The 20,948-nt window shown below is 43.5% G+C and overlaps 1 protein-coding gene across 1 annotated transcript in view; it reads right to left on the minus strand.

Annotated features, from left to right (window-relative positions):
* SMOX (spermine oxidase) overlaps positions 1-317 on the minus strand; it is a 59,757-nt gene extending 59,440 nt beyond the window's left edge. The window contains exon 1 of the mRNA XM_056813666.1: positions 110-317. The gene's annotated coding sequence lies outside the window, so the exon portion shown is untranslated. The remainder of the gene's footprint in view (positions 1-109) is intronic.
* Between the last annotated feature and the right edge of the window lie 20,631 nt (positions 318-20,948).

Here is a 20,948-nt window from a genome sequence, read left to right on the forward strand (position 1 = left end):
CTTTACCCCCATCGACCCTGCTGCACACAGACATAGCCACCCGGCCATTGCGCTTGAGGATCCCCGCTGGGCCGAGGTGGGAAGGGGCAGAGAGGAGGATCCCCGGTACCTTTCCCTGCCGAGCCCGGGGAAGTGAATCGCGGCTGTGCTGAGCTCCAGCCTCCTGGCCCGCCGCCGCCTCTCTCTCCTCCCGCTCCTCCTCCTCCTCCTCCTCCTCCTCCTCCTCCTCCTCCTCCTCCTCTTCCTCCTCCTCCTCCTCCTCCTCCTCCTCCTCCTCCTCCTCCCGCTGCTCCTCCTCCGCAGCCGCTGCCGGGACTGTAGGGGCCGGGCCGGCCGCCTCGGCCTGTTTATCCGCCGGGCTCCGCCTCGCTTTCCCCCCCTCTCGGGCCCCCTCCCCTCCCCGGTCCTCCCCTCCCCGGCCGCCCCGCCTCCTGGGAGGCTGCCCCGGGCTCGACGCTCCGCCCTCCTCTGCCCCCGGGCGCCTGTGCGGAGTTGCAGGGCCCTGGGGGCTGCGATCGGGGAGAGCGATCTGCCCCTGCCCCTGCCCCTGCCCCACCCTCTTCTCAGGGAACTCAAGACTCAGCCCCCCCAAAACCTCCCCAGCCCCCCGCGTTCCTTTAGCTTCGAAACTTCTCCCAAGCCCAGTCAGGTCTGCTAGTTTCAGCCAGTCATCGCCCACTCGCGGCCTCAGTTTCCCCATCTGCCAAACGAGGGGGCTTAGACTACGAGGGCTCTAAAGATGGCTTCCGATTCGAAAGCCTCTGAGGCGACCACCTCGGCTCTACCTGTGGGCTAGGCCGGACAGATGGCATTCATCCCCACTTTAGAGATGCAGAAATGTGGTCCTCCACCAGGACCAGAACCCAGGGCTCCGCAATCTCCCCCAGTTCTCCAGCTTTGCCCAGTCTGGAGGGAAGTTTCCTCCCCCTACTCCTCCTCCTACTCATACTTCTCTAGCCTTATCTAAAGCTCACACGGAGAACTGGAAGGGATCAGAGGGGCATCAAGACTCGTCCCCCTTTTGGCAGATGAGGAAACTGAGTCACAGAGAAAATAAGCAACTTGTCCGAAGTCTCACAACTAGTCAGTATCAGAGGCTGGGTTTGAAGTGGATTGGATCCCCTGGGACAGATTTATGGTAAATCCAGAAATCTTCCACTATGTGTGAGTCCCAGTGCCTTTCTGCCTCAGTTTCCTCATCAGAAAAATGGGAAGATTAGGCTTAAACTCACTCCCTTGAACTATGGTATTTCCAGCCTTCTGCGTGCAGATTAAAGCCCATCCACACCTTCTCTTACCTAGAGATATGCCTACCTCTGGTTTCCCATGGTTTCCGCATAAATCCACCACATGGGGGCCTCCTTCTTGGTTTCTTGACATTCTGAATAGCGCTGGCCATTGGTCATCTCTTGTCCTCTCTCCCTGACCAAACCACCTTCTTGTCCCTTCTGTTGGATTCACAAATCACATAGGAAATAATTGGGAGAGGAACAACTTGAATGAAGGATCTCTGGCTCTGGAGCCATTTTTCTTCACCTCACCAGCCCAGGATGCTTTGCCTACAGATCCACTGGCTTTCCATCACACCATTATTCTGGGGGAAAGACTAAACCCTTCCTCCAGGAGCCCCTCTCTTCCTTCAATCTTGGCTTTGGGGCCCTCAATAACTATTCATCACCAGAAATGGATGACGGAATAGCCAATTCCCAATTACCCAAATATAGGCCAGCTTGTTTTTATAAATTATCTGTGGCAACCTCTCCTGTCTAAGTTGGGGTTGGTTTTTTTTCTTGGGAAAAAGGATTTAAAGCCTAGATTCCCTCATCACCCAGCATGCACTTGAACAGCCATTAGTCATCCATTAAAAAATGTTCTTCAAATTTGTATTCTTTCCCCAAAAAAAGTGATTGAGAGAAATACCCAGTGTAGAAGAACGCATTACCAGTGAGAGTCATAGCCAAATCAACTGTCAATCAATTGTTAGACCCAAGGTCAAAACCAATTCCAAATGAAAGGAAGGATAAAGATGAAAAGACAATATAGTCTATAATGATAACAGCTCCAACATGACCTATTTGAGTGAACTCTTGACATCGAAAAATGGAAACAGAGCAAAAAAAAGTCATCAACCCAATTCATGACCTGTGGAAAACAATCACCACAGCAAGAAGGTCAAAGGATCCCACAAACTGCCTTGGGCAGCAAACTCCTAATATTTTTGCCAAGCAGTGAGCCAAGGCAATTCAGGATTAGAATTTAAACTCTGGAGCAAAAGTTGATAGAAGATTATAAACAGCATACAATAAGAAGCAGTGGATGGGGCATACTGAGTTCACAGGAAGCTTGGCAAGAAATCAAATTAAGCCAAATCATCCCAAGGGCATTAAAGTTGACATTGGAAGGAGAACAAATAGATTAAAAATGGAACAGATTTGTTGTTGTTTCTGTAAGAAATTATTTTCTTCATCAATTATAGTGGAACCAACACATTTGGACTCTAATATTCAGTCTCCAGGGTGTTATATCAGGCACGAAATAAAACAAAACCAGGAAAGTGGATGAACCAGACCAAATTTACACAAAGGAAATCCATGCTGGCGCATTGGTTTGGAGAATGTTAAAGGTTTGGTTCTTAGGAGAAGATACCAAATAATTGGAGAAGGGGGGGAATCCAGCTTTACTGCAGAAAAAAATGGATCAGAGGGATATCAATAAGTATTGATAAGTTTCTTATTTCTATAAAATCTGTGAAAATGACCTACTGGGAATCAGCCCTTGATTAAAAGTCTAAGGTTAGAACAGGCAGGTTTTCCTAAATGACTTTCTCACCCCATACCACATAAGATTATTCACTTTTGAATCAGAAGGGAGCTTTGAGGTCATCTAGGTCCCAAAGCTCTCATTTTAGAGATAAGGCAGCTGAGGCACAGAAAGTAAGTGACTTGCCTAAGGTGGCCTAGGTGATAAAGAGCAGAACTAAGATGGGAATTCAAGTTCTCTTAGACAAAGTCCAGCACCCTTTCTCTTGTATCATGATTTCTCTTAATTATTTATAATCAGCCAATTGATGGAGTGCTGGACTTGGATTCAGAGAGACCCAAGTTTGAATCCTGCCTCAAATACTTACTAGCTATGCTACTGTGGTGGATAAGCCACTCATGCTTTGTTTCTTCATCTGTAAGATGGGGATAATAATGGCTCTTAAAGAGGCAACAGCTGACCTGATATCTGATTTCTAGAAGATTTGATTTCGAATGTGGCCTCCAGACACTTTCTAGCTATGTGGTATGAGCCTGGATAAGTCACTTAAATCATGCCCCAGTTTCCTCAGCTGTAAAATATGGATCATAACAGCACCTATCTTGATGGTTATTAAATGAGATAATATTTATGAAGTTTATAAATGCATATTCCCTTCTGTTGCCTATATCCAAGGGTTGTTGTACGAATTAAATGAGATAACATATGCAGAGCTCTCTGTGAATCTTATAGGACTAGTAAATGCTATTACTATCTGGGGTAATAAAATTAAAGCACTTTACAAATATAATCCCATCTTTCAACAAATCTGGGAAGTAAGTGCTATTATTATCCGCAAATAGCAGTTAAGTGACTTGCCCAGGCGCACAGCTAATATGTGTCAGAGGCAAGATTTTAGCTCAGACCTTGGCTCAAGCTCCAGCATCCTATCCGCTATGACATCCCACTGCCCAGTGGACTAAAAGGCAGAGAAAATATAAGCTCCTACTATGGTTTGGTTTGGTTTGGGGGGTTTTTTAGGTGTTCAAAATCATTCAGAAAATCACCCAGAGATTTTTTAAATATCTCTGTTCCTCCTGTAATCTTGGATGGCTCCAAGATACCGAATGCATGTTGGGTCTGCCCCAACCAGCCACCGAGAAAGATGGCAGGCGACGGTAGACTGCAAGGCATTCCAAACAAAGAGTAATGGGGGAGAAAGCAGTATAACTGGAGTCCTCCAAGAAAAGAATGCTCCAAAGAAGGAGAACAGGTCATGGAGGGAGAATGATGGAGCAGTGACACGGCAAGAGAAACTTCCTGTCCTGCTGGCTTCCTCAGGAGAAAGGACAATGTCAAGGTCTCCGGGGCGGTAAGTAGACTCCCCGTGGCCAGCTTGCTGGATGGAGTGGACAAGAGCTGTGCAGGCGGGGCAGGAATGACCTCAGTTATTTCAGATCCATGGGGTCGCCATCTGCACCTTTAGAGGAAACACCCACATCCATGGCTTGTATCTAACTTCAGTTCCTTGAGGACTGTACTCTTCCACATCTCATCATCATACAAAATCATTGGAAGAAGAGAGATTTAAACAGCTATCTGGGGGCAGCTGGGTAGCTCAATGGATAGGGGGCCAGGCCTGGATTTGTGAGAAGCTGAGTTCAGATTTGGTCTCAGATCCTCCCTAGCTAAGTGACCCTGGACAAATCACTTGACTCCAACTGCCTCATCCTTACCAATCCTTTGCCTTGGTAGCAATACTAGTATGGATTCTGAGACAGAAGGAAAGAGGTTTTTTTTGTTGTTGTTGTTTGTTTTTTTAAGATATCTCAGGGAGAAGCTTTTCATCCATGGGATCATGAATGCATTAAATATTTTTACATGATGAATAGAACTCCAGGCCTAGAGTCAGGAATAGTTAAGTTTAAACCCAGCCTCAGACATTTACTAGCTATGTGACCCTAGGCAAGTCATTGATCCTTGTTTGCCTCAGTTTGCTCATCTGTAAAATGAGCTGGAGAAGGAAATGGCAAACTAACTTGGTGACCCTAGGCAAATCACTTCACCCTGTTGACTTCAGTTTGCTCATCTGTAAAATGAGCTGGAGAAGGACATGGCAAACTAGCCTGGGCAAGTCACTGAACCCTATTTGCCTCAATTTGTCCATCTGTAAAATGAGCTGGAAAAGGAAATGGCAAACTAACTTGGTGACCCTGGGCAAATCACTTCACCCTGTTGACTTCAGTTTGCTCATCTGTAAAATGAGCTGGAGAAGGACATGGCAAACTAGCCTGGGCAAGTCACTGAACCCTATTTGCCTCAATTTGTCCATCTGTAAAATGAGCTGGAGAAGGAAATGGCAAACTAGCTTGGTGACCCTGGGTAATTCACTGAACCCTGTTTGCCTCAGTTTACCCATCTGTCAAATGAGCTGGAAAAGGAAATGGCACACTAACTTGGTGACCCTGGGCAAATCACTTCACCCTGTTGACCTCAGTTTGCTCATCTGCAAAATGAGCTGGAGAAGGAAATGGCAAACTAGCTTGGTGACCCTGGGTAATTCACTGAACCCTATTTGCCTCAGTTTACCCATCTGTCAAATGAGCTGGAGAAGGAAATGGCAAACCCTTCTCCATCAAGAAAACCCCAAGTCCCCAGTGGAATTGGGCGTTGGCTACAGGAGAGGGCTAAGGGGAGGAGAGGGAAAGAATGTGAATCTTGAAACCATAGAAAAATAATCTAAATTAATTAAATAAAATTTTTCAAAAAAAAAAAAGAAAACCCTAAGTGGAGTCACAAAGAGCCCAAGCGAACTGAAATGACTGACCCACAGTTTTTCTTCTCCAGTTTCAAGTTGTTCTGTTTTATAAACCAAACGAGGCTGGTATACTTCTCCAGTAACTCAATAAGTATTTGTCGTCAAAGGGCATCCCCAAAAAGTCAGAGACACCTTTGAGAGGTCAGCGTGGAATCCAGAAGTCCCAGTTTATTTAGTTTGGAGGCAGAAACCCCAGGTTTGATCTTGTCACAGGAGAGTTTCTCCCTGAGGGAAGGTCAGACAGACTTCTCTGTCTCAGCCTAACAATAGACCTTGAGTGAGTTCTGAGTTCTAATCACTTCAGATGCCTCTTTTTGCTTTAGAAGCTTCTCCCATTGTACCACATCCCCCTTCACAGGATCAAACTAGGGACCTTCCTTTGGCTTATGAGACTGACAGGCATAAGTCAAGGTCTTTTGTTAGCCTGAGACCAGTGGAGTCGGACCTTCCCTCAGGGAGAAACTCTCCTGTGACAAGATCAAACCTGGGGTTTCTGCCTCCAAACTAAATAAACTGGGGGCTTCTGATTCCATGGTGACAGAGATCATCCTCATTTACAGATGGAGAAACTGAGGCCCAGAAAGAAAAAATGGCTGTCCAGGGCTCATTTCTCTTTGGATTCTCCTCCATGGCACACATGGCAAACGCTCAGGAAATGTCTGTCCCATAGGGTAGATGGCAAAGCTGGCGGGGACACATCTTGCTGGGATATGTTGGATAGGGAGGGAGTTGGCTATTCCAGGGGCCATCCCAGCCCGGAGAGGCATTCAGCAGCCAGTCATGGGAGGGCAGAAGAAGGGAGGAAGCCCCACAGCCCAAGGCCCACCCACTCTGGAATCGCTCTTTAAATTCCTGCACCCTGGGAAAAGTTTTGGGCCTCTCCCTTGTTATGGCTCTGCTGGGATCAGTGGGCATTCCAGCCGGCCTCTTCCAGCTGCTCCATCCCCGGCTCCAACCCTCAGCCATCCAGCTTGCCTGGAAAGTCTGGAAGCTGGCAGGAGGAGAGGAGCTGGGCAGTGGGCAGGGGAGGGCGCACACCCGCCCACAAGCGACAGCTGCTGACCACATCCCCAGCCCAGGCTGGGGGGCTTCGTCCTTCCAGGCAGGGGAGCGAGTGGCCCGGGACAATGCTTTCCAGGCCCCAGCCTGACTAAGCCTCCTCACGTCCTAAGAGCTCCTTATCTCCCCGAGGTCATCCTGACCCTGGCCTCCTGGGCATCCTGGCTCATCCCCACCCTGGGGGAAGGAGCACAGCCCACCCGTGGCTAGGCTGCCCACTGGGCCCGCCACGAGTAAACACGCCGGAGTCTTCCCTAGGGGTAAGCGTCCAAACTGGAAGACACTGAGGCTTCCTGAGGCCACTGCTGCGCTGCCTTGGCCACTCTCTGGGAGAGGGGGTGGGTATATGGAGGGCCAGGGGTGGGAGAAGGAAAGAGATCGAGGGGCAGGAAGGGAGGAATAAACGAGAGAAAAGAAAGAAGGAAAAGAAAGAGGAGGGAAGAAAGGAAGGAAGGAAGGAAGGAAGGAAGGAAGGAAGGAAGGAAGGAAGGAAGGAAGGAAGGAAGGAAGGAAGGAAGGAAGGAAGGAAGGAAGGAAGGAAGGAAGGAAGGAAGGAAGGAAGGAAGGAAGGAAGGAAGGAAGGAAGGAAGGAAGGAAGGAAGGAAGGAAGGAAGGAAGGAAGGAAGGAAGGGAGGGAGGGAGGGAGGGAGGGAGGGAGGGAGGAAGGAATGGAGGGAAGGAGGGAAGGAATGGAGGAAAGGAGGGAAGGAATAGAGGGAGGGAGGAAGGAAGGAAGGGAGGAAGGGAGGAAGGAAGGAAGGAAGGAAGGAAGGAAGGAAGGAAGGAAGGAAGGAAGGAAGGAAGGAAGGAAGGAAGGAAGGAAGGAAGGAAGGAAGGAAGGAAGGAAGGAAGGAAGGAAGGAAGGAAGGAAGGAAGGAAGGAAGGAAGGAAGGAATGGAGGGAAGGAGGGAAGGAATGGAGGGAAGGAGGGAAGGAATAGAGGGAGGGAGGAAGGAAGGAAGGAAGGAAGGAAGGAAGGAAGGAAGGAAGGAAGGAAGGAAGGAAGGAAGGAAGGAAGGAAGGAAGGAAGGAAGGAAGGAAGGAAGGAAGGAAGGAAGGAAGGAAGGAAGGAAGGAGGAAAAAATACTCACTTCAGAGATATACCTATAACTCAGTGATCAGAAAACAATGAGATTTTAGAGAGAAAAGATAAACATCTTTGCCAAACTCGGAATAAACAGATTGGGTCTCTGGGCTCTGCTTTCACTTGTCTTCAGAGCAGTTGCCCCTGTCCATTTATTCAGCTCCCAGAGGCCACAGAGAAAGACTATGGTTCATCCAGTAGACTACTGGGCATTGGGCCCATCTATGGTTGGCCTGGATCTAAATGCAGACAGAGTCAGAGGCCATCTCCATGGGATATATCAATCTACAAATATTTATTAAACACCTACTATGTGTCAGGCTCTGTGCAAGGCTGAGGATCTGAAGACAACAATGGGACATCCTCTACCCTCAGCAGCCCGTATGAAGGCGAGAGATGAAATGTCATACAGGGAACAGCAAACAGGCCAGTGTGGCTGAAGCCTGGAATGTATGAGGAGGAGTAATTGGAAGTCAGTCAGAGAAGACAGGCTGCAATGCCACTGGGAAGAGCTTTAAGTCCTAAATAAGAAATCCATGGTTTATCTTAGGAGCAATAGGGAGCCACTGGAGCTTCCTGAGCAAGAGCATCGGCTAGTCCTTGAGAAGATCATTGTGGCAGCTTCCTGAAGGATGGATTAGGGTCAGGAGGCAGGGAGGTCAATTAGGAGATTTTTACAAGATCCAGGGGAAGGGTGAGGAGTGCCTGATATTAGAGCAAAGGCTGTGTGAGTGGGGAGAGGAAGACACTTCGAAAAGAGGTTGGGAAGGTAGAATCGACCAGATGTTGCAACTAATTAGATACTTGGGGTAAGAGAAAATGAAGGGTCAAGGATGGTCCCAAGGCTACAAATCTAGGGAATTAGAAAGAGGAGGGTATGAAAAAGAACCAAGAAAGTAAGGAAGAGAGAGCCTGGGGAAAAAATAATCATTCTGTCTTAGAAATATGGCCTGAGGGGAACAGCTGGGTAGCTCAGTGGACTGATAGCCAGGCCTTTAGACAAGAGATCCTGGGTTCAAAGGTGACCTCAGACACTTTCTAGTTGTATGATCCTGAGCAAGTCACTTAACTGCCTTTGCCCAGTCCTTACTGCTCTTCTGCCTTAGAGCCAATTATAGTATTGATGCTAATTTGGAAGAAACTGATTTAGAAAAAAGAAAAGAAAGGAAGAAATATGGTTTGAGATGTCTAGGAGACATCCAATTAAAGCTACCAGTTGGTATGACAGCCCTGAGTTCAGGGGAGAGATTATGGCTGTTTATCTGAGAGCCTGGGTAATGGTAATAATGATAACAGCCAACATTTACATAACTTTTTAAAAAGATATTTTATTTTCCCAATTACATGTAATAATCATATTTAATATATATATTTCCAAAATTATAAGATCCAAACCCATCTCCCTCCCCCTTCCCAGAGAGGGCAAGCAATTTGATCTCGGCCTTACATGTATTATCATGCAAAACCCACTTCCATATTGGTTCTTGTTGTAGGCGACCACTCATACAAAACCAAAACCCCAAAATAAACCCAGAAATACACGGATGTGAAGGACAACTCCAACAGCTCTTTCTGGGGAAGAGCATTCCCCAGCATGTCTTTCAGGATTGTCCCAGATCATTGCATTGCTGAGAGGAGCCAAAGTTTTCATGGATAATCATCATCCAATATTGCTATTATTGTGTACGATGTTCTCCCAGTTCTGCTCATTTCTCTCTGCATCAGTTCATGTAGGTCTTCCCAGCTTTTTCTGAAACCATCCCGCTTATCATTGTTGTTGTTTTTTAAACTCTTACCTCCTGTCTTAGAATCAATACTGTGTTTTGGTTCCAAGGCAGAAGAGCAGTGAGGGCTGGGAAATGGGGGTTAAGAGACTTGTCCAGGGTCACACAGCTGGAAAGTGTCTGAGGTCAGATTTGAACTCAGGATCTCCCATTTCTGGGACTGGCTCTCCATTCATTGAACGACCCAGCTGCTTATCATTTCTTAGAGCACAATAGTATTCCATCTATAGACATTTTAAGGTTTGATGAGAAAGTTACAAATATTTCCTCAGCTGATCTTCAAAACCCAGAAAGGTGGATGCTATTGTCCCATTTTACAGAGGTGAAAACTAAAGTAGACCAAGGCTTGCCTAAGATTGCCTCACTAGTAAATGTCTGAGGTCAAACTTGAACTCAGCTCTCTGTGACTCCAGGTCCAGTCCTCTAACCACTGTGCAACTTAGCTGATGATAAATTTTTAAAATTCTTGGAAACTGATGAAATCACCAGTGTAATAATTAATATTTACATAATATTTTAAGGTTTATCAATAACTTTATAAGTATTACCCCTTTGGATAGATGCTGTTATGATACCCATTTTACAGCTGAATAAATCAAGGAAAACAAAATACACCCAAATTAGGGAGAAGGACCTAGAAAACCCTCATCATTCCATAAGATCTTATCAGCCTCTGGGGCTACACCTCATCACCACCCTGTGCCTCTCCGATTGGAAAACTCCAAACCTCCATTGACGTCTCATTTCTCACTGGCTGCACTGCTTTGGGACTTCTCTATCCACCCACCTACACTGGGTACCTTCCCCTCCTTTTTCAGTTCTTTCTAGATGTTATCTTCCTCCGCCAGATTGTAACAGGGACAGGAACTGGCATTCTTTCTTCATATTCGTGTCCCCCAGAGCTTGGCATAATGCTGGCATGTAGTAAGTGCTAGAGAAATGTTAGTAGTTTTATTGTTCTAATCAGCATACACACATGGCCAGAGATACCTCCCAAGGATGGTGAGTCAGGCCTGGGCACAGCTTGGGGCATTCATTCATGTGGCCGTCAGGAGGGCACATGGGATTCGATCTGGTGCTCTTCTTCTGACTCACTGTCTGGCCCCAAGAGCAAAACAACTGGGGACCTCTGTTTGCCCATTATGAAAGAAGGTGATTCAGCTCTCTTACCTCCCGAGACAGAACAGATCCAGGATTGAGTCCTGACCAAGGAGAGGAGGCTGAGGAGTCGGCCAAGGGTGCCACCCGGGAGAGAGTGGTTGACTGGTCTCCATCCTCATGATTCACCAGATCCTACCGAAATTAGCACTGAGAGCTAATGGGCAGAGAGCAGCATGACAGCACCCAGAGGACCCTAGCTCAGTGGAGAAAAACACCACTTACACAGTAGCAGTGCCAGTCTGGACCCCCTTCCCCAACCTTACAAATGGGGATCCCAGGACTGACATTAGACAGCAAATTCATGACAGAGCATGGCCCCCTACGACCCAAGCAGCTTGATATAGTGGGGAAAGCTTCAGCTCTAGAGCCAAAGGTCCTGGCTTCAAATTCTGCTTCTTTTCCAGCTACATGTAATAACAATTTCTGATAATTGTTTTCTGATATTTGGGGATCCCAATTCTCTCCTTCCCTGCCTCCCAGAGGCTGTAATTAGCTTGATATAAGTTATATATAAGTCCTCACGCTGTGACAGAAAACACAATAAAAAACTCGTGAAGGAAATAAAGTAGTTTGATCTGCACTTCGCTTCCAGCAGTTCCTTCTTTGGATGTGGAGTGTTTCATCCTTAGTTCTTTGTGGTTCTCTTGGGGACTTGCTTTGCTGAGAGTGGTTTAGCCTTTCACAGTGGATCATTGCATAATACTTCTGTTACTGTATACACTGTTGTTCTGGTTCTGCTCGCTTCACTTTGCATCAGTTCGTATATTCCTTCCCAGGTTTTTCTGAACTCATTTACTGTTCATCATTTCTTATGGAGCAATAGTGTTCCTCTGATGATTATTTCCTGTGTGACCAGAGCTTCATTACTGGCTTGGATTGGCTGCTCCACCTATGATCTTCCTATCTACCCCGGCCACCTCAAAAATCAAAGCAAGAAGTGGATTGAGGCGAACCTTTAGGAAGAGCTTTCTGACCAAGAAAGTCATTAGATATGGACACATGTGACATAGGTCCCAATAAGGTGATAATTCTTGCACTCTGGGATCCCAGGTCCAACAGAAGAAGGACAGAGACATCTGAGAAAATAAAGAGGACGCTTTCAAAATGACATGGAAGGAGGAAAGCAAGGTGACTCAGTGTATCCACTAAGAACTAAGTCTGGAGATGGGGAATACTAGGTTCAAATCTGGCCTCAGACACATCCTAACTGTGTGACCCTGGACAAGTCACTTAACCCTCATTGCCTAGCCCTTGTCACTCTTCTGCCTTGAAACCAATACCCACTATTGATTCTAAAAAGGAAGGTACAGATTGAAAAAACATGGAAGAGAACCTAGATTAACGCATTTCCTGATACTCATCTCCAGATATCCTTGCTCAAGTGGTCCAAATCCATTTTCCCTGATACCTGAAATGCTCTCTCTCCTCTCCTCTGCTTTTCAAACAGAGCTCAGGATCCACTTAGCCTTTGATTATCTTCCTGTATAGGGTTCTCTCCCTCTTGAAATTACTTTCTATTATTTTGTAAGTATATATTGCTGTTGGCATAAATGTGTTTACACAGGCAGCAATCGATATCAGACAAAAGAATTGGCATGGTGGTTATGGGCCCCACCTGGCGCTTTCAGTCTTGTCCTAAATGTATTTGCACAGCAAAGAGAATACTTCAGACATTGAGAAAAAACTGGGACCCTAGTTCTCCCCAGCTCTGAAGTGGAGCCCACAGAATATCTGGAAAGGACTCAGAGTGATGAAGAGGGCAGGCTTGAAAGTCTTTTTCTCATTTCACATTGGACAGGGCATTGGAATTTCTTTTCTAGCTGGATGGTTGAGGTTTGCCTCACAAAAGAGTCAAACATAACCCCGTTTGGTTCTCCAGCTAAAGAACCGGGAGATGCCCCTCTCTAAAAGGGCAAAACCTGTTTGCCAGCATTTTTTTCTCTTTAGAACCCCAGCACATAATACAATGCTTGACACATAGAACTCAATATGCTCCCCTCCTACTCTGTCTCTACCTGGTTATTTAGCAGGGATTCTCTTTGCCTTTCTTTGTATCTCTAACCCTTAGCCTAGCTCCTGGCACAGAGCAGGTGCTTAATAAATGTTCATAGACTGACCAACTAACTGATCCATGGAGCACTCCACTTGTCCACTTGTCTTCTTTCGCCCTTTCTACCTGACAAGTCTCTCCATTCTTCCTATCATCCAACTCCTTAATGGCATTCTTTAGGTCAAGAAGCATTTTTTTAAACCTTTTCCTTCCATCTTAGAATCAATACTGTGCATTGTTTCCAAAGTAGAAGAGTGCTAAGGGCTAGGCAATGGTGGTCAAGTGACTAGAGATCCTGGAGTTATTTGTCATTTCCTTCTACAACTCATTTGACAGATGAAGAAACTGAGGCAAACAGGGTGAAGTGACTTGCCCAAGGCCATACAGTTAATAAGTGTCTGAAACCAGATTTGGACTCAGGAAGATGAGTCTTGCTGACTCCAGGCTTGGCACTCTATCCACTGGTCCACCTATATACAAAGTAGTTGAGTACCAGGTAGTTTAGGAGAGAAAGTAACTACATTTGGAAGGTCAATAAAGGTTTCATATTGGAGCCTTTTGGCCTGATGGCCAAATCCTGTTGCTTGTTTTTGTACAGTTCTCAGCTAAGAAAGATTTTTACATTTTCAAATCTAAGAAAACTTTTAAAAAAATTCTTATCTATACAGACTTGGGTCTGGGCCAGGGCCACTGACTTAGAAGATAGTGCTTGATTGGCTTGTGAGGAAAGAGAGGAATTCTATGAAACAGAGGTGAGGAAGGCATTCCAGGCATGGGACACAACCAGGGCAAAGTCGCAGAAGCAGGAGATGATGTGTCAAGTCCAAGAAATAGAGCAAAGACAAGAGTGGCCAGATGGCAGAGTGTGGGAGGGGGAATAAATGTCCAACAAGTCTAGATGGATAGGCTGTGAAGAGCTTTAAACGATAAACAGAAAAAAAAATTGTTTTAGTAAAATTAAATTCAAAGAGAAGAGACTTTATAGTTTATTCTGGAGGTAATAGGGAGCCATTTAAGGTGATTGTGTAAGGAAGTTATGTGGTCAGATCTCTGTTTACTGAAATTTACTTTGGCAGCAATGTGCAGGATGGGCTGAAGTGGGGAGAGATGCATTTTCCCTTTGAATTCAGTTTTAGGTCCCAGACTGAGAACACCTGACAGACAATTTTCCATTGCCCTCTCATCTTTAATTATTCAGAAGCTGGAGTGTTTCAGGAGTCCCTGTCATGAAGCAAAACTTAGGCTTTGAATGAAGATCAAATAGGATGATGCATAAAGGACTTTGAAAACTTTAAAGGCTCACATACATGTTAGTAGTTCTCTAATCATCTCAAATATCCTCATAAGAGTCAGTGCGGCTAGTTGGAAAGTGTACTGATTTGGAGTCAAAAGATATGGGTTCAAATCCTGTCTCTGCCATTTGTTGCCTGTAGGACTTTGGACAAATCATTCACTTCTCTGGATCTCAGTTTCCTCACCTGTAAAATGAGTATAATAGCACCTATCTGCCAGGGTTGTTTGAAGGATAAAATGCAAAAATAATTATAAAGCATTTAGCACAATATGTGGCACATAGGAAACACCATATAAATGCTAGATATTATTATTCTATTACTCTTATAATTATCAATTAGATGATATTGGTATTAAAAATATAGCTCTTGTTTTCCCAAAAAAAAATTATGTCATTAAAAAAAGTGTCCTCTTCCGGATAATCATGGCTGCAATCTAGACACCACACACTTCCTCTCCCCGGCACCGAACGAAATAGACTACATCAAAGGAGCATAAAAATCACCTTTGGAGGAACAGAAGGACTCCTCAGTACTCCCCAGTACACCAAAGAGGCGAAGGTACGTGGGGTTTGAACATTTCCACAGTATAATAAGAAGGAGGAAAAGCTTGCACAAAAATGTGAACTGAGCTGCCCTTCCCCCCCCCCACCTCCCCCACCAAACCAGAGTGAGCTACCAAAGCGCTCACTGGGACAGCGAGTGAGTGGGGAACGTCTCTGTCTGGGGTGGGGCACTCCAGGGTCCTTGGGATCTGGGGACTGCCAGGAAAAAATGTCTCAGGGCAGTTTCATGGGAGAATCCTGCGCTGAGCACAGGGGGCCCAGGGAGCCGTACTTGGGGTGGTTGCTCTGAGCATCTGGGCGGAGCTAAACACGAGGGGTGGACCAGGCACTGGTTATCTGGGCGGAGCTGAACACCTGGGCAGTTTGGCTGTGATCAGGGGCCCAGCGCTCTAAGAAACCTCAGAGGCTGGGAAGAACTAGTCTGAGGCAACCTAAATTCACAGAAAACCCGCCCATATCACCCAGACCCCAGACCAAAAAGGAAAGGGGAATAAAACCACCAAAGGGATGGCTCACATGGCCCAAAATCAAGCCTGCAGGAAGAAAGGGAAAAAGGTGACTATTGAAAACTTTTATGGTGGAAGTACCCAAGGAAAAGAAGAGAATGAGGATGAAATCCAAAAAAAATCAGAACATTCCTCCCAAAATGGAAACTATCAACAAGCTCTGGAAGATCTCAAACTGGAACTTGTCCAAAAGATGGAAACCTGGAAAGAAAAATGGGAGAAAGAGATCAGCAGTCTGACAGATAAGACTGCTCAATTGGAAAAAGAGCTCGAAGCATCCAATAGAAAGGCAGACAAAGCTGAAAAGAAAAACCAGTCCCTAACGACCAGAATTAAGCAACTCAAAGAAAGTGAGATCATAAAACAGCAAGAATCAATAAAGCAAACCCAAAAAAGTAATGAATTAGAAGAAAACATAAAATATCTCACTGAAAAGGTCAAAGACTTGGAAAACAGAGGAAGAAGAGACAACCTCCAAATTATCGGTCTCCCAGAAAAACCAGAGATAAACCATAACCTCGATGTTATTCTACAGGAGATTATAAAAGAAAATTGCCCACACGTTCTGGAGCAAGGGGGAAAAATAGAAATAGAAAGGGTTCATAGAACACCCTCTATACTAAATCCCCAAAAGACAACCCCTAGGAATGTAATTGCCAAATTCAAGAGCTTCCAAGAAAAGGAGAAAATCCTACAAGAAGCCAAGAAGAGGAGCTTCAGATATAGTGGGGCTCCCATAAGGATCACACACGACTTAGCGGCTAACACACTAAGAGACCGCAAAGCATGGAACACGATATTTAGAAAGGCAAGAGAGCTGGGTCTCCAACCAAGAATCAACTACCCAGCAAAACTGACTATATACTTCCAGGGGAAAAGATTTCCAAGCATTTGCTAAGAAAAGACCAGAACTTAGTGGAAAATTTGATATCCAAGCACAGAAAGCAAGAGAAACATGAAAAGGTAAATATGAAAGAAAGGGAAAAGGAGATAAATCTTATCTTTTTCTTTAAGTCAAACTCTCTTCTATAAGGACTACATTTACATCAAATTATATATATTAATATGTGGGGAAAATGTTTTGTGTAACTCAAAAATTGTATGCATCATAAGAGTAGTTAGAAGAAACATGCATAGGGAAAGATTGGGGCATTAAGAAGATTTGGGGAAAGTGGGGGCAAAGAAAGGAAAAGGGAGGGGGGAACCATCAATAACACTAAGATTTACTTCAAGAAATAGGGGGGACTTAATAGAATAATCTTTCCCATATAAAGATACACATGGGAAGGGGAAGGGAAGAACTCTCATATGAGAAGGAGAGGAAGAGAGCGTGAAGTAGAATTACTTAAACCTTACTCTCAGTGAAATCAAATCTGAGAGGGAAGAACATCTAGATCCAGTGGGATCTTGAATTCTATCTTATCCATTAGGGCAAGAAAGAAAGGAAAATTAAGGAGGGGGAGAGGGGAGGGAGTACAAAAAGGGAGGGAAGGAGAGGGGGAGGGGAAGGGAGCATAAAAAGGGAGGGGCTAGAAAGGGAAGCATCTCAAGGGAGGGGACTAGGGGGACTGACCTAAAGTAAATCACTGGTTCAAAAGGAGATAGCTAAAGAAGAAAGGTCAGAACTAGGGGAAGATATCAAAATACCAGCGAATCCACAAATGAAAATCATAACTTTGAACATGAATGGGATGAACTCACCCATAAAACGTAGACAAATAGCAGATTGGATTAGAACCCAAAACCCTACCATTTGTTGTCTTCAAGAAACACATATGAGGCGGGTTGACACTCACAAGGTTAGACTTAAAGGTTGGAGTAAGACCTTTTGGGCCTCAACTGATAGAAAGAAGGCAGGAGTTGCCATCATGATATCTGACAAAGCCAAAGCAAAAATAGACCTGATCAAAAGGGATAGGGAAGGTAAATATATTCTGTTAAAAGGGAGTATAGACAATGAGGAAATATCACTAATCAACATGTATGCACCAAATGGTATAGCATCCAAATTTTTAATAGAGAAACTAGGAGAATTGAAGGAGGAAATAGACAGTAAAACCAGATTAGTGGGAGACTTGAACCAACCACTATCAAATTTAGATAAATCAAACCAAAAAATAAACAAGAAAGAGGTAAAAGAGGTGAATGAAATCTTGGAAAAATTAGAGTTAATAGGCATATGGAGAAAAATAAATAGGTACAAAAAGGAATACACCTTCTTTTCAGCACCACATGGCACATTCACAAAAATAGTTCATACACTAGGTCACAGAAACATGGCACTCAAATGCAGAAAAGCAGAACTAATAAATGCAGCCTTTTCAGATCACAAGGCAATAAAAATATTGATTGGTAAGGGTACATGAAGAGCCAAATCAAAAATTAATTGGAAATTAAATAATATGATTATCGATAACCAATAAATCGGTTAGTTAGATAAGAAATCATAGAAACAATTAATAATTTCATTGAGGAAAATGACACCGGCGAGACATCCTTTCAAACCTTATGGGATGCATCCAAGGCAGTACTTAGAGGAAAATTCATATCCCTGAGTGCATATATTAACAAATTAGGGAGGACAGAGATCAAGGAATTGGAAATGCAAATCAAAAAACTTGAGAATGAACAAATTAGAAACCCCCAGAAGAAAACCAAACTAGAGATCCTAAAAATTAAGGGAGAAATTAATAAAATCGAAAGTGACAGAACTATTTTGCTAATAAACAAGACTAGAAGCTGGTACTTTGAAAAAACAGACAAAATAGACAAAGTACTGGTTAATCTAATTTAAAAAAAGGAAAGAAGAAAGGCAAATTAACAGCATCAAGGATGAAAAGGGGGATCTCACCTCCAATGAAGAGGAAATTAAGGCAATCATTAAAAACTACTTTGCCCAACTATATGGCAATAAATATGCCAACCTAGGTAATATGGATAAATATTTACAAAAATACAAACTGCCTAGACTAACAGAAGAAGAAATAGATTTCTTAAATAATCCCATATCAGAAAAAGAAATCCAACAGGCCATCAAAGAACTTCCTAAGAAAAAATCCCCAGGGCCTGAAGGATTCACCAGTGAATTCTATCAAACATTCAAAGAACAGCTAACTCCAATACTATACAAACTATTAGACATAATAACCAAAGAGGGAGTTCTACCAAACTCCTTTTATGACACAAACATGGTACTAATTCCAAAGCCAGGCAGGCCAAAAACAGAGAAAGAAAATTATAGACCAATCTCCCTAATGAATATAAATGCAAAAATCTTAAATAGGATACTAGCAAAAAGACTCCAGCAAGTGATCAGAAGGGTCATCCACCATGATCAAGTAGGATTTATACCAGGGATGCAGGGCTGGTTCAACATTAGGAAAACCATCCACATAATTGACCACATCAACAAGCAAACCAACAAGAACCACATGATTATCTCAATAGATGCAGAAAAAGCCTTTGATAAAATGCAACACCCATTCCTACTAAAAACACTAGAAAGCATAGGAATAGAAGGGTCATTCCTAAAAATAATAAATAGTATTTATCTAAAACCATCAACTAATATCATCTGCAATGGGGATAAACTAAATCCATTCCCATTAAGATCAGGAGTGAAACAAGGATGCCCATTATCACCTCTACTATTTGACATTGTATTAGAAACACTAGCAGTAGCAATTAGAGAAGAAAAAGAAATTGAAGGCATCAAAATAGGCAAGGAGGAGACCAAATTATCGCTCTTTGCAGATGACATGATGGTCTACTTAAAGAATCCTAGAGATTCAACCAAAAAGCTAATGGAAATAATCAACAACTTTAGCAAAGTTGCAGGATACAAAATAAACCCACATAAGTCATCAGCATTTCTATATATTTCCAACACAGCTCAGCAGCAAAAACTAGAAAGAGAAATCCCATTCAAAATTACCTTAGACAAAATAAAATACTTAGGAATCTACCTCCCGAGACAAACACAGGAACTATATGAACACAACTACAAAACACTTTCCACACAACTAAAACTACACTTGAACAATTGGAAGAACATGGGTAGGACGAGCCAATATAATAAAAATGACCATCCTACTCAAACTCATCTATCTATTTACTGCCATACCCATGGAACTTCCAAAAAAAATTTTTACTGATTTAGAAAAAAAACATAGCAAAGTTCATTTAGAAGAACAAAAGATCAAGGATATCCAGGGAAATAATGAAAAAAATAATACAAAGGAAGGGGGCCTTGCAGTCCCAGATCTCAGACTATATTATAAAGCAGCAGTCATAAAAACAATTTGGTACTGGCTAAGAGACAGAAAGGAGGATCAGTGGAAGAGACTCGGGATAAGTGACCTCAGCAAGACAGTATATGACAAACCCAAAGATCCCAGCTTTTGGGACAAAAATACACTATTTCATAAAAACTGCTGGGAAAATTGGAGGACAGTGTGTGGGAAAGATTAGGTTTAGATCAACACCTCACACCTTATACCAAGATAAATTCAAAATGGGTGAATGACTTGAACATAAAGAAGGAAACTATAAGAAAATTAGGCGAACACAGAATAGTATACATGCCAGACCTTTGGGAAGGGAAAGACTTCAAAACCAAGCAAGACTTAGAAAGAGTTACAAAATGCAAAATAAATAATCTGGATTACATCAAATTAAAAAGTTTTTGTACAAACAAAACCAATGTAACCAAAATCAGAAGGGTAGCAACAAATTGGGAAACAATCTTCATAAAAACCTCTGACAAAGGTTTAATTACTCAAATTTACAAAGAACTAAATCAATTGTACAAAAAATCAAGCCATTCTCCAATTGACAAATGGGCAAGGGACATGGATAGGCAGTTCTCAGCCAAAGAAATCAAAACTATTAATAAGCACATGAAAAAGTGCTCTAAATCTCTTATAATCAGAGAGATGCAAATCAAAACAACTCTGAGGTATCACCTCACACCTAGCAGATTGGCTAACATGACAGCAAAGGAAAGTAATGAATGCTGGAGGGGATGTGGCAAAGTGGGGACACTAATTCATTGTTGGTGGAGTTGTGAACTGATCCAACCATTCTGGAGGGCAATTTGGAACTATGCCCAAAGGGTGATAAAAGACTGTCTACCTTTTGATCCAGCCATAGCACTGCTGGGTTTGTACCCCAAAGAGACAATAAGGAAAAAAAAAACTTGTACAAGAATATTCATAGCTGCACTCTTTGTGGTGGCCAAAAATTGGAAAATGAGGGGATGCCCTTCAATTGGGGAATGACTGAACAAATTGTGGTATCTGTGGGTGATGGAATACTATTGTGCTAAAAGGAATAATAAAGTGGAGGAATTCCATGGAGACTGGAACAACCTCCAGGAAGTGATGCAGAGCGAGAGGAGCAGAACCAGGAAATCATTATACACAGAGACTGATACACTGTGGTACAATCGAAGGTGATGGACTTCTCCATTAGTATCAATGCAATTTCCCTGAACAATCTGCAGGGATCTAAAAAAAAATACTACCCACAAGCAGAGGATAAACTGTGGGAGTAAAAACACCGATGAAAAGCAACTGCTTGACTACAGGGGTTGAGGAGATATGACTGAGGAGAGACTCTAAATGAACACTCTAATACAAATACCAAAAACAGGGAAATGGGTTCAAGTCATGAACACATGTGATAACCAGTGGAATCGTGTGTCGGCTATGGGAGAGGGAAAGGTGGTGGGAGGAGGGGCGGGGAAGAAAAGAAAATGATCTTTGTTTCCAGTGAATAATGTTTGGAAATGACCAAATAAAATAATGTTTAAAATTAAAAAAAAAAAAGAAGGAATAGAACAACCCTTAGAACTTTTTTTTTTTGCATTCTCTATGATAGGTCAATTTT

Source organism: Monodelphis domestica, chromosome 1 (assembly GCF_027887165.1).
Source record: "Monodelphis domestica isolate mMonDom1 chromosome 1, mMonDom1.pri, whole genome shotgun sequence".
In the NCBI taxonomy this organism is placed as follows: Eukaryota; Metazoa; Chordata; class Mammalia; order Didelphimorphia; family Didelphidae; genus Monodelphis; species Monodelphis domestica.